The 12,977-nt window shown below is 40.1% G+C and overlaps 1 protein-coding gene across 4 annotated transcripts in view; it reads right to left on the reverse strand.

Moving 5' to 3' along the window:
* The window catches only part of rassf7a (Ras association domain family member 7a), a 38,994-nt gene that overhangs the window by 8,990 nt on the left and 17,027 nt on the right, over nt 1-12,977 (reverse strand). The window contains exon 1 of one of the 4 annotated variants that reach the window (XM_026176426.1): nt 12,111-12,483. The exons of the other annotated variants lie outside the window; for them this stretch is intronic. The gene's annotated coding sequence lies outside the window, so the exon portion shown is untranslated. Of the gene's footprint in view, nt 1-12,110; nt 12,484-12,977 lie in introns of those variants that run through there. 4 annotated transcript variants of the gene reach the window in all.

The following is a 12,977-nucleotide window of genomic DNA, read 5'->3' on the forward strand; positions in this document are numbered from 1 at the left end:
CTGGACGCATGCGTAGTTGGTGCATTGTAATGTAAATTCTCCACAAACGAGTCCACGCTGTCAATCGACCACCTTGGTCGTGGTCCGATGACGACATTTACGTCACAAGGACCCAAACCCCCCCCCCCTAAAGTTCAAACATTTGAGGCTGCTCAGACAGGAATCAAGTGTTTTGAAAGACACCCAATCTCCAAATCCCCTTTTTTCCTACATACATATAAACACACAAGACATGTAAAGACATAAAAGCTGACACTCAAGCACAATGCACTTGGTTTGATGCAGCTGGGCAGACACACCTTAACCTTCAATTTGCTTTCTAAAGGTCTGAACAAGTCATTTCTGTTAGTCATACACAATATTAGGAAACCTGCGGAAACAAAAGCTTTGCAGAAAAATTCCAAGCAGGGTTAATAATGTACTAGAGCTCCTAAATGCTCAAGGCTACGTGTGGGTGTGTAATATGAATGTGAGTGTGTGTGCAGGGGCAGTACACAACCCTGTGTCATGCACATGCAGTGGTCAAAGGTTGGGAATGCATGCCTGCATATGTTTGGGAGTTCACAAAAAGAAGACAGACCGTGTAGGCTTATCTTTATAAGAATCTGCTCCAGCTCTGAGTAAGGGCAGCAACACGAGTCTGAGGAACAATGGCAGGAGTAAAGGGCAGAGTTTACATCGCATTTGTCAATGGATCGTAGCAACAAATGCATGCAAACATTTATCCCTATCAGTATACGCAGGGGAAATAAGACCCTGTCCCACGCTTTTTTACATGTATATAATAGGATAAATATTGTTGTTAAAGGACAATTAAGAGTACTGGGAGAAGCTAGGCCCTCAGTGCCACTCTGTTCCAGGTTGGCAAAGACAAACACTCAAAGAGACAGCAACACGCTGGCACAGAACAGCCTGGTCTCATCTAAACTGCAGAGAGACTATTGTTGCTCTGGTTCTACACTCAGCAGACAATGCTGTCTCTTTTGTGGCCTCTGGCATCGCTGAGTCGTCTGACACACCAGCTTTTACTGCCATTCTGGAGTGTTACCACAGATAAGCACTGTTACCACCAATAAAATGGAATACAGATATTTTATTTCATTCTGCCTGGCTTCCTTGTTTCGCATTCTTTGTCACACCTCCTCCTATTTCATTTTTCAGTATCTACTACGTCAGCACAGGTTATGTTCCACAGAAAGATGAGAACAAAAAGTTCTATGACACAATCAGTTGAGAACAGCACTAAAAATTGTTCACAGTGGCAGAAAAGTGTTCTTTAGCCTCAGCAAATAGAACTGGTTTTACATGTTGAAATCTCAATTGTCTTGCACACTGGCTGCAAAAGAGTTGCAACGGACACAAACTAAAAAATGGAAATGTTCTTAATTTACACATTAAACTGTTCATGTATTCACTGATAAGGCCAATGATAGGTCATATCTGAACAGGAGAACTATGACGGAAAAAGCAACTGAATTTAAAGAGAAAAAAAAATCATTAGTAGTCCCAGTACCCATACATTTAAATCTCTCTTCTTCCACCTGCACATTTTTAACTAAAAGTTGCCTCTGGGATTGAACTGTACTGTACTGGATAAAACATCTGTGCAATCCCAGATCAACTCAGCCTTCAGGCACAATTAGAAGGTATTCAGGGAGTTGCTTTAAATTAATAACGCTAACAAGCCTAGCCTAGCCTCATGTATTTATCAGCAGCGATTGTATCTTTAACAGAGCTCCTTCCAAACCTTACATGATGAAAACATGTAAGAAACGCTTTCTAAATTCTCCAACGGACACCAGCAACTCCTTTGCATAAGTTATTATCAGCAGGGACCAAGTGCCAGCAGCAGACAGAGGCACACTGAGTATTGTGAGGAAAGTGCTGTAGATTTACAAGGGGTGAGGGCTTCTACTGCACAAATTAACACTAAAGTTTCCATGTATACACACCTCACTAGTGGTCAATAAGTTTGTTTAGGTGCTAGGAAAGCAACTCTAAAAAGGGTCAGTAAGTGACACATGGAAACATTTCTTCTACTTTTGAGAATAAACATTGGTTTCCTCTTGCAAAGTCACATTTAATTTAATGCGAGCATTAGGGTAGCCTTATGTGTAAAATTATGTGTGACACTGATGGTGACACTTCTTCCTCACAGTCCAGGGCCAGGCTCCAGACACGATGTTTGCTGATTAGAGACTGAACAATTGCCTGGGTTTCTACTAGCAAAGCTTCAGTGAAGCTTCAACACACGTGATGAATAATGCAGTTTTTCACAGTACATTATTTTGGTAAATATTTCTCAGAAAAAAGTCCAAGTGCTTGTTACTGACAAGCCCTTTTGAAAATGCCCCCTGTCTGCCTGTGTTTCTACTCCATTGACATGCTAATGACTGAGCGCAAAAGAATCAGAAACAGCATTAATAAGCTTTGGTTGTCATACTTCCATACAGGGATCTGTCACTCCAGCCTTTTAGCCTTCTCCATTATAATGATTACCTAATCCAAGTGTGAAATCTCAGTGAAAGTGGATCAGTGGTTCATTAACACAGGCAGAACCTTTGCAAGGGCAAATATAGGAAACAATATAGTATTAATAGAATCAGAGTAGTTATAAAAAGCTGCTAAAAATGAGCTTCATGAGGGTGATTATACACATTTAAAAAGTTGATCTTGATATAGATTAGTTATGTCATTTGCTTTGCTCTTTTTTAAATGTTAACTCTAAATCAGATGGTGCAACTCACTGCATCATACATATATCTAAAATAAAATACAAGCTGTCCTTGCGTTAAGCATGCAACTGATGATCAGTGAGAGTTTACAGCTTAAACTCAATTACTTCCACTTGAAGGACACCTTGAAATGGCCGTTCAGAGTCTTGCCATCACCCTTGGCAGTCAATACCCCTGCAGTCACACTGTGTAAAAACAGCACTTAGTGTAAAATCCCACTCACCGTGAATCACCAGCAGCACTCACAGTGACAAATCGTAACCTGCCCTTAACCACAAGGGAGGAAGAGCATATGTAGATGTCATACAAAGAACATTTGTTCAAATTCAGTTCTTGAAATTACAAATTCTCGCCCAACACCAGCCTGGAGAGGCTCCAATCCTAACGCGATTATGAATTTGAAAAGCGATGAAAACAAAATGGACCGATGGCCCAAGAAAGTAGGTTTTGCTTTTATTATTCTACTCTGGAAATTTAAAGAACTCGTGGCACAATTTTGGATTTCACTGTAAGCCAATAAACTAGACACCTATAAGCACGTGGCCACAATAGTTTACACAGGCCTGGCCGCAATACAACAATACTGCATTATTCACCGCACTGTGATGAATACTTACTCATACCTGATTTGGCAGTCGCCATTCACTTATTTGCTTCAAGCCTGGAAGCCGAGCGGAGGTGAATACATTACAGGGGACATATTTGTTTGCGCTGACTCATGGATCTGCCCATAGAGCCAGCAGCTAATGGTGAGAATGATAATAAAGTCCTTTTCACATAGCCAATGAGAGGTCAAGCAAAGCTGGCCTCCACTGAGAGCTCAGCTCAGGATGACTGGTTTGGTTGCCTGCAAGCTGAGCCCTGCAAGCACAGGAGTTTATATTGTTGGGTGAGCCATAGAAGAAGACTTTCTGACTGCTGATGGGTACCCATATGTAATTATATACTCCCAACCTGACTCAGCAGTGCTTGCCAGGGAAGGAGGATATCACTCTGTTCCCAGCCAAACTCATATAAAACACATAGTAGTGGCAGACCCACTTATATAGGATGCGCAATAAGTACATGGTCATATATAGCCTACGAACAGACACGCAGAAGAAGATATTCAGTTAGCAGATAGACTAAATAATACGTTACATGAGAATAAGTATAGACACCAGGGAGCCTGACTCAAAAATGATTATGCTTGAACCCACTAATTTAACAAATGCAATTTACACAGTACATAAGTGGAAAATTTGTAGTCTTGAATTTTCCAGCACGTTATTTATGTGCCCATGTGCCCATGCATGTGCCATTGAGGAGGAAAGCTATCCTCCAGTGTCACAAGTTTGACGCTAAACTCATTAGTAATTTAAAGGTCGCTTCCATGTCTGCTCATATCAATTATTTACTCTTGTTTTTTTGTTTTCTCGTTTTTTTTTTTTCCTAGATCTTAAAGCAAAATCAGAATAAGGCCTCGAATGCAAAAGAGCAAAACAATGATTAGGGTTGACAACATGCAATCTTTATAATTAAGTATTGAGCCCTGTCTAATTACTTTTTATCATTTGATATGATTAACTGTATTTAAAGTACATGGAATTAGTAACTCCTTTGACTTTAGAGCCTCCGAACTGAGAGAGGTGGTGTTTTGTTCATCACACTCTACTAAGTCCATGCAATCCATGATGCAACATACACTCGTCAGTCCTTATATAAGCTGAAGGGAGTTACCATTAGTTGCTCAAGTTTGAAGAAAAAAAAAAAATTATATATCTATCTATTAGGGGTGGGGGAAAAATCGATACCGTGTAGTATCGTGATATTTTGTTTGCTAATAATGTATCGATACAGGGACAGCAGAAAACGATATTTTGTTACAAAAAAAGTTTTTGTGCTCTGACTTCAGAGCATGTTGATCAGCTCCTTTTTCTGAGCAAGAATCTTGACATTCCTTCACTGTCCAAATGTGTTTAACTTTTTTTGGCAGCAATAAACATGACAGTTTACTTATTTTAATTTAAGACATGTTTTATTTTAATTAAGTTTAAAACTTTTTTATTTAATGTAAAATTATATTTTGTTTTAATTTACTTTCAAATTCTTCAGTTGCTGAAGGGGCTGCATAGTTTTCATAAATTGCATAGTTCAGAATAGCTATAATTGTACCAGATGGTTGCATTCAGTTAAGTTGGACTAGTATGTAATACAAACCGTTCCGTTTGTCAACAATAAAACTGACTGAAATGAGAGAAAGACTGAGTGCGAGACTTTAATATTAGATAAAATGAATATTGATAAAGTTTACCTTTATTTACAGAATCTGAATATCGCAGATATTTAAAAAAACAAAAAAAACCAAAAAAAAAAAAACCGCAATAATATCATATCGTGCGTTAAGTATTGTAATAATATCGTATCGTGGGATGTATGGTGATTCCCACCTCTACTATCTATATATCTATATCTCTATATATCTATATCTATATATCTATATCTGTGTTGCAGCAACAAAAATAGCACAAAAGAAATCTCAAAGCATCAGATCATCATTATCAACACACCCGTCCATCACAGGTCTGTTTGCCTGTTAGGTGAGGCAGTTATTACTTAAGGATACAGCAGGTGCTCATTCTTGCACAGGGATGAACTATTACAACAAAAAACACACAACTCCAGCACATACATCTCTCTGTGTAAAGCATGTTTTCACAGATCAAAGTGAGGAATTCCACTTGTCTCTTTTTACAGGCCGTGAACATTACATGGGCAGTTCCCATGTGACTACTATAGCTAATGCAGTCCATTCACTGCTGGTTTTGATTAGACTCGACTTTGAAACTGAAAGCTGGGTCCCGACCGTGACAATCATTGAAAGACAGCCAGAAAGTTTGAGAAGCAGCCACCAGCTGTACAAATTAACATGTTATTCCATCGCTAAGGACCTTCAGCTATGCAAAACATTCATCCTCACACCTTTACAGTATTTACCTAGGGAGTTTCAACATGCCTGGCCTTTAGCTAGGAATACAGCACAGCCATAGAGTGAGAGCAACCAAGAGTGTGCGTGTGTGTGGCTGTGTGTAAGTAAAACTAAAGGTAGAATATTGCAGCAGGACCTTGTTAAGTCTTGCTACAAAGATAAGATCTGCAGGAAAGGAGATTCATTCCACAAAGACGCTATTTGTGTACGCTAAGATAAAGGCTCCTAAGGGGTTAAACAGGTAAACACTTTGGTATTTACAATGCGTCACAGAACTGCGATGTCACATGTGTGTGGTCTAAATGTTACATGAGTCAAACAAAACATCAGTCAGAGAGTGGAGCAAATAAACATTAAAAGATAAAAAAAGATCCAGAGTAACTTAGGGAGTACATTCAAGATATATATATTTAACTATTTAAATAAAATAAATAAATAAAAAACACATTTTTACATACATTTTTAGATACCTTACTTTAAAAATATATGCTTATTTTTACAGGATAAGTCAAACTCTGAGTAAGTACAGAGAAGATCAAACAATACAATTGAAATTGATACGAGCTTTCAGACCTGTTTCTTATACGCAGTGCTCTTAATAGTATAATTTTGAGTTTTATACTCAACTGCACAGAAAGTGAACGATGAAATACCTGTGTTGCAAGCAGATCATAAGGTTCAGATGATTTATAGTTTGATGGGAAGGTGGTGTCACGCATGACTTTCTCTCCCCATCATTACTTTGAGAGGAGTAACGACGATGCCCGAGCAGTGCAGCAGACGGATGTGTGCATCAGAAAAAAGTAGGAGAGCAGGGTGCCGATTTCCAGCATCCTTGGAGCACCTTTGGGACTAAGATCTTCCACATGATCACCACGGTGATCTTTGGTATGGATACACAAGTATATACACAAACTGACAAGGATCCTGTGGCTGAGTATACTTGTGAGAGATATGTTAGCTACCCTTTTGGAATAACAAGGACAACAAGGACAAGATGGAACAATGACGAGGTGTTTCTTAATGAAGGAATATTAAAAGTAGCAAGCATAAAGATGGAAATACCAAATGTGAGATATATCAAAATAAAACTTACAAAAAATATATATCTTATAAATAACACTTATGACATGCTCCACTTTTGAGGGTTTTACCCAGATAAGATATCCAGGAAACTCAGTAAAGTTAAGTCTTGGAGCAGGGCCCAGGTATGACGGTAATCTGATGCTGAAAATATGTCTGTATCTTTCCTATATCTGCTTATCGCTCTGGATGAAATAAAGGACCAGTTTTGGTGTCTCTGTCACAGGGTTAAAGGAAGTGCAGTAAAGTAAACTGTACAGGTGATGAAGACTCAACTCCATAGGGTTGCATGAAACGTACTGATACTGCTTACAGCAAGAGTAGGCAACTCCAGGGCTCAAGTGTTGGTGTCCTGCAGGTTTTAGATGTGTTCTTGATCCAACACAGCTGATTAAAATGGCTAAATTACCTCCCCAACATTTCTTGAAGTTCTCCAGAGGCCTGGGAATGAACTAACCACTTGATTCAGGTGTGTTGACACAGGGAGATATCTAAAACCTGCAGGACACCGGCCCTCGAGGCCTAGAGTTGCCTACCTCTGGCTTACAGGATCATTAGACTCTTGTAACTTTGTTTACTTAGAACCTGTTTTTGTACTTCAATCAAAATGAAGTAGCAATATTATGTATAGGCTGTAATGTTGTCATGTTTGGTGTATTTATAAGAGGATGTATAAGCGAATCTCTCAGACCAAAAGTTTCCAGAGAATTTTTGTTTTACCTACATCTACCCATGAGCAATGGTGGTTTGTTTTGCATGTTTTATGCTTGATCTACCATATCAACATTCAATGACAGGTCTACCGTCAAGCCTCTCAGCATGACGGGCAAATCTGTCAGATCCACCTGCCTCTCTCCTGTCCTATATGATGATTTACTATCTCTGCTCCCAGAGGCAGATATTTTTTTCGCTTTCTTGTTGGAGTCTTGACCCCCCTCGTGGACCTTTCCAGGTCCCCCGGCTGAGGCACCGTGTTATTTACTGCCCAGAGAGCTCTGTGTGCAGAGAATCGGTATAGCATGGCTGGTTCAGCAAGGGAGCAACTTGCTGCTTGCTCGCTCACTCTCACACATATTCACAGATTCACACAAACACAAACGGTCACATGACCATCCTAGCGGGAATAAGATGTTTACCGCAGTATAATGACTACACATTGAGTGTCTGTCCATGCGTCTCAAGCCTACAAACAGACACAGATTGTTCATTACCTCAGCAACAGTAACCTGCCACTGGTGTCAAATAGCGACAGGAAATAAGACGCTATTGGTTTGACAATGTCACAAGAAGTTTATCCTGATAAGACATGAAAACATTGACTCAGATGAACTTTATAGCCAGCTGGGCTTACTTGGGAACATATCCTAAGGTGGACCAAGTCTGCATGGTTCTGAGAGTAGATGGCTTTAGGTAACCTCTGACCTGAACATGTTAGATGAATGAAGGGAGATTGTGGCTATTTGTGTCACTCGGTGACCTCGAATTATTTCAACAGCTTCCCCTGAAAGGGATAACTGAGGACAAAAGTAAGCACAATTCAGAAAAGTTGGCATAAAAAACAAAAAAGCCTCACTGCCTCAGGGAAATGCCTCTCCAACTTCAAGGATCAAAAGACTTCAACACTTGTTTATAATCAGTCCACAAATTTCTGTACAGCTTTACAACTCACACATAAAAAGTAAAAAGCCAGGTGCTCTTGAAAAGAGAGGTTTCTAAAAAATCTCAAAACAGAGCCACAGTGAAATTCCTTTTTTAAATCCTCCCTTCCTCTCAGTAATTATAACCTCTCTGCTGAAACTACAGGTCTGCTGTGTTTGTCTTTGCCTCTTCAGATAAAACAGGCGAAGAAAAGGCCTGTGTGTGTGTGTGTGTGTGTGTGTGTGTGTGTGTGTGTGTGTGTTGGGCTGGATGCCAGTCTCTCACTGGTTCTTCTAGCAAAGTACATACTATCCTACCCGATACAGCAAGAACACTAAAGAAAGGAGACACTGAAACAGAGCCGTCCCAATTTTTTCTTTTTTTAAATAAACACACCATCGAGAAAATTTCATAAGTGAGAACTTGTAAGACTCTACAGCATCCTACAAGACTGTGTTCTCCTTTATGAAATCCTGTGGGAAAACGTCTGCCATAGTAAACTCGGTGAGGATGATTTATTTAGAGGAGTACAAATGATTTGATAAATTGAAAACTGGGTTGACTTTGGATTGGAAAGAGGGGTGTGAGGGAGGATAAGGGAGCAAGATGTGAGGGATGTGATGCAAGAAGTACTGGATCAATCTTTTATCACTGCAGTGTGCTTTCATCCCTAATGGATCCGACATGAGCAAGGCACAGCATTACCTTCCGTCACATTGCACAGGCAGGGGGAAGGACGCACGGAAAAGTACAGGAGAGAGCAAGTGAGGTAAGCACAGCAACACACGAGAAAGAAAGACAGTTTTATCGGAAAAGACGAAAAAGTGGCTCAAACCACCCGCCTGAAAATAATCACAGCCTCATACATGCAAAAATATTATTTCACCAACATGTGGCCGTAGAGTTTCCAATTACATCTGCACCTGAGTGCATCGGCAGGAGTACGGAAATGCTACTGATAAGGACTGTGAGAAATTCAGACGCTTCACAGCATGAAGGATGACTTCGAAAGTTCCCATCAAGAATCCCAAGAGATATCTTGCTGTGCATGGGCAGGCTTGCCTTCCTTGCCATGTGAGCTGAGTGACAGACAGACACACTGACAGAGACGGAGAGAGACAGACGGACTATTCTAGAAGAGGAGTCCATCTGTGTATTCAAGCAGGAAAAGAGCATTAAAAATAACACTGCAGAGAACAAGGCACAACCACTCTCACAGGACACTCTACTGTCTCAATGCTAAAAAGGCTCATTCATGTGACAGAAAATAAGAAATATCTAAGCACTTGATGGAGACTTGAAGGGTAGCAGAGAGAAAATAAGGCTGAGAATAAAAGTTGAACGTTTTATGATGCATTCCTAGGAATAGGGAGTATACCGCCTTTTAAATCACATTATCTCATTTGAAAATATTTCAAAGGATGAGATAACACCATTTATATAGTTCATAACAGAGTTCCTACCACCGGGCCATGCAGCAGTGAAAGTTTTAAACATTAGCATTAATATTTTCTTAAACCTGCCGCTCAGCCGGCTTTACCTTGGTGATGATAAACTGGATACTCTTCCCTTTGGCTATTGTTGCATATTAATAAAAAATTGCTGCAAAAATATAGCCGTTGAAGTTGAAAACATCGAGGCAAGTGCTACGACTTAATATGGTTTCAAACCTTCAGCAGATATGCCTTCACATATGTTCATAGTACAATAGAGTTATTTATTCATAGTTTTACGTAAACAGAAGCCACAGTTTGGTGCCAAAACTTTCTTTTGTATCTGCAACCAAAGCCCTGCTCCACTTGCTCACAACTTCTTTTTATTGTTGGGAACTTAGCAACTTTGTACCTCCTGTAGTGACATTAAAAAATGACATAAATAAATGCACCTGGCAACAATTCGAATGATGTTTTGAACCAACATTGATCGTTTCCTTTATAATCGCTTGATTTTTTTGCACCAGACAAATGAGCTGTGCATGTCCACCAACTTCCTCTTTTTTAATGGGACATCTTACATTTTCCTGTACACACAACCAAAGTCATAATGCAGCTCTACTTTCAAACTATTTGTATGCGTTATTTTTAAGTGATATCGCATATATAGAAGCACAATTTTAGCCATGAAGAGCAGCTGCTTGGAAATGGCTTTGAAGTGACTGCAGTAATCTAATCTGATTTAATATAATAACATAATAACGCAGTCTTAATGGGCTGCATTTCAGTCACTATTACTTAACAGGAAAATAAAATAAAATCATGTATGTGAGACGAACTTTTCCTGGAAATTTAGGTGGAAAAAAAGAAAATGTTTTTATAGCAGCTGTGAAAGGGCAAACACTAGGCCGAGGCAAATATGATGCGATTACATCATGGATATGCTAAGTGGCACATGGCATTATTCAAGCAGGCTTTAGTCACTTTCTACTGACAGCTGGAAACACTTGAGCAACATAAAGGGATCTTATTTTAACCACAATATGTTTAATTAAAAGTGCCTTTCACGTTTCACATGTGGCTTTTTCTTATGACTATAATAGCCACTCTGTTTTCTAGTACATTAAATCGTCATACTTCTGTTCCCTTCAAAGATCTCAAGCAAACATGGTCCACTACATTTACTTAGGATAATAAATTTACTGTCCTTGATAACTCTGAGCAAACATCAGGTGGGACTGATCATTTGAATAAGGGTTACACACTGTAGTATAACAACTGCTAACGATTACATAACCTAAAACTAAACTAAAACTAAATAATTAGAACCAAGCGCTTGGGTCAAAGTCCATATGGCTCCCTTCCCTTAACCATCTATTATTCTGACACTATCTTTCTGGAAACAAGTCAACTTTGTGAAACATACTAACAGAGATAACACACGAGGTGTAACTGTTTGACTCCCACAACCTGGAAAAAAAAAAATTCCCTCCTGGAGAGAGGGATTTAAAACCAGCAGCCCTGATTGGACAACAAATACAGCCTGCTAATGAGCTTCACTGTCTAACACAAACCATGCTGAGAATCTGTAACTAAGATGCTAGCCATGCATAATGATGAGTCAACGTTTATATAGGCTCACTTCCACTGGATTTGGTGCATTAGATTTGCACAGTGTTTGAGATGTATAGCACGGAACGTGCAGTAAGTGAGCTGAACTCTGCCCGTGACTTTCATAAATTAATCTTTAATCCTGGGGTAGTAAAAAGAGCAGCCTGTGATACATTACACTTGTGGACAGCCTCTATTTGCACAGGCAGGCTGGCTTTGTGACTGACACAAAAAGTTATTTTTGTTTTTTTTTTAAAGAAAAAAGGGGGGGAAGGGGCATAATTGCACAAGTGCACAGTCAATGAGGTTTCCTCCAAACAGGTTTGGGTCCTTTTGTCTCAGGCAAGAATACTTGGGTGACGGGTCTAGTGTCAACAGGTACATGTAAAGACACAGTTCATCACTCTACAGACATAACACAAGAGTCTCTTCATTATTATGCCATTCAAACAACAATACAAACAGAAACTCGCCATTTATAATAAAAACTAACAGTATTTATAGTAGTAATAATAACAGGTTTTTACGTGCATGCTGGAACATACGGCAAAGCCGGCTGTATTCAGAGAAACTTCCTGACACCGTGATTCAAGCAGTCAAGGACACGTTCAAACAATCACCAAAAGAAGCCCGTACACTTACCGAGTAAAAGAGAAGCCTTTCCGCCTCTTCAGTGATTTAAATTTCTTTTCCTCAATCAGTTTTTTTTATTCTTTCTGTCCCTGTGCCTCAATCGGGGAAATCCTTTACTTCTGACAGGGCAGCAGAGCTGGTTGAGCGGCTGGTGCGTTACGCAGCTTAGCAAGTGTCTGTGTGAGCAGTGCGTGAGCCGAGAGGAGGTGAGAGGCAGTCCTATGTGGTCACGAAGAGATTTAAAGGATGTCGCGACTTCTCCTCCGCACTGTCCCGCTGCCTTTTCGTCGCTGGCTGCTTGAGGAATGTGCTTCAACCAGGAGCCCTCGCCACAGCCGAGATCTGAGAGGTGCCAGAGTTCTCTCTCCCTCTGTCATTCTACACTCCTCCTCCTCGCCGTCTCTCTCACCCACACAGAAACACACCCTCCCCGCCAGTCCATTCTCTCTCTCACTCTTTTTCTCCCCACCCTTTCTTGCTGTGCTGACAGATCAGATCACCTCCCCCCTTTTTCAGGTAGTTGAAAGAGTGTTTTGTGTGTTGCCGTACTCTATCAGCATCAATTTTTGCAGTTCTTCTGTTCGCAATCTGTATTTCTGAATGACACAAAGGACTACTTAGAGGAGAATTTAAAAATTAAGAGCAGTATAAACTCCCTGCTGTTAGCACAATCAGTAGCTCGAGGCATTAGACATACACGCAGTGGCCTCTGGTTACAGCTGATTACACAAATGAGTCTGTCAGGTGATTTTCTCTTCCTTTTCCTGGAATGAGGTCATAGTCCGACAGACCAGGTGGAACTGGACAACGTGTGTGTGTGTGTTTGTGTGTGTGCGTGCATGTGTTTGAGTCAGGCAACGCCCTGTGGGAAAATGA

The sequence above is a fragment of the Astatotilapia calliptera genome, chromosome 7 (genome assembly GCF_900246225.1).
Source record: "Astatotilapia calliptera chromosome 7, fAstCal1.2, whole genome shotgun sequence".
Classification (NCBI taxonomy): Eukaryota; Metazoa; Chordata; class Actinopteri; order Cichliformes; family Cichlidae; genus Astatotilapia; species Astatotilapia calliptera.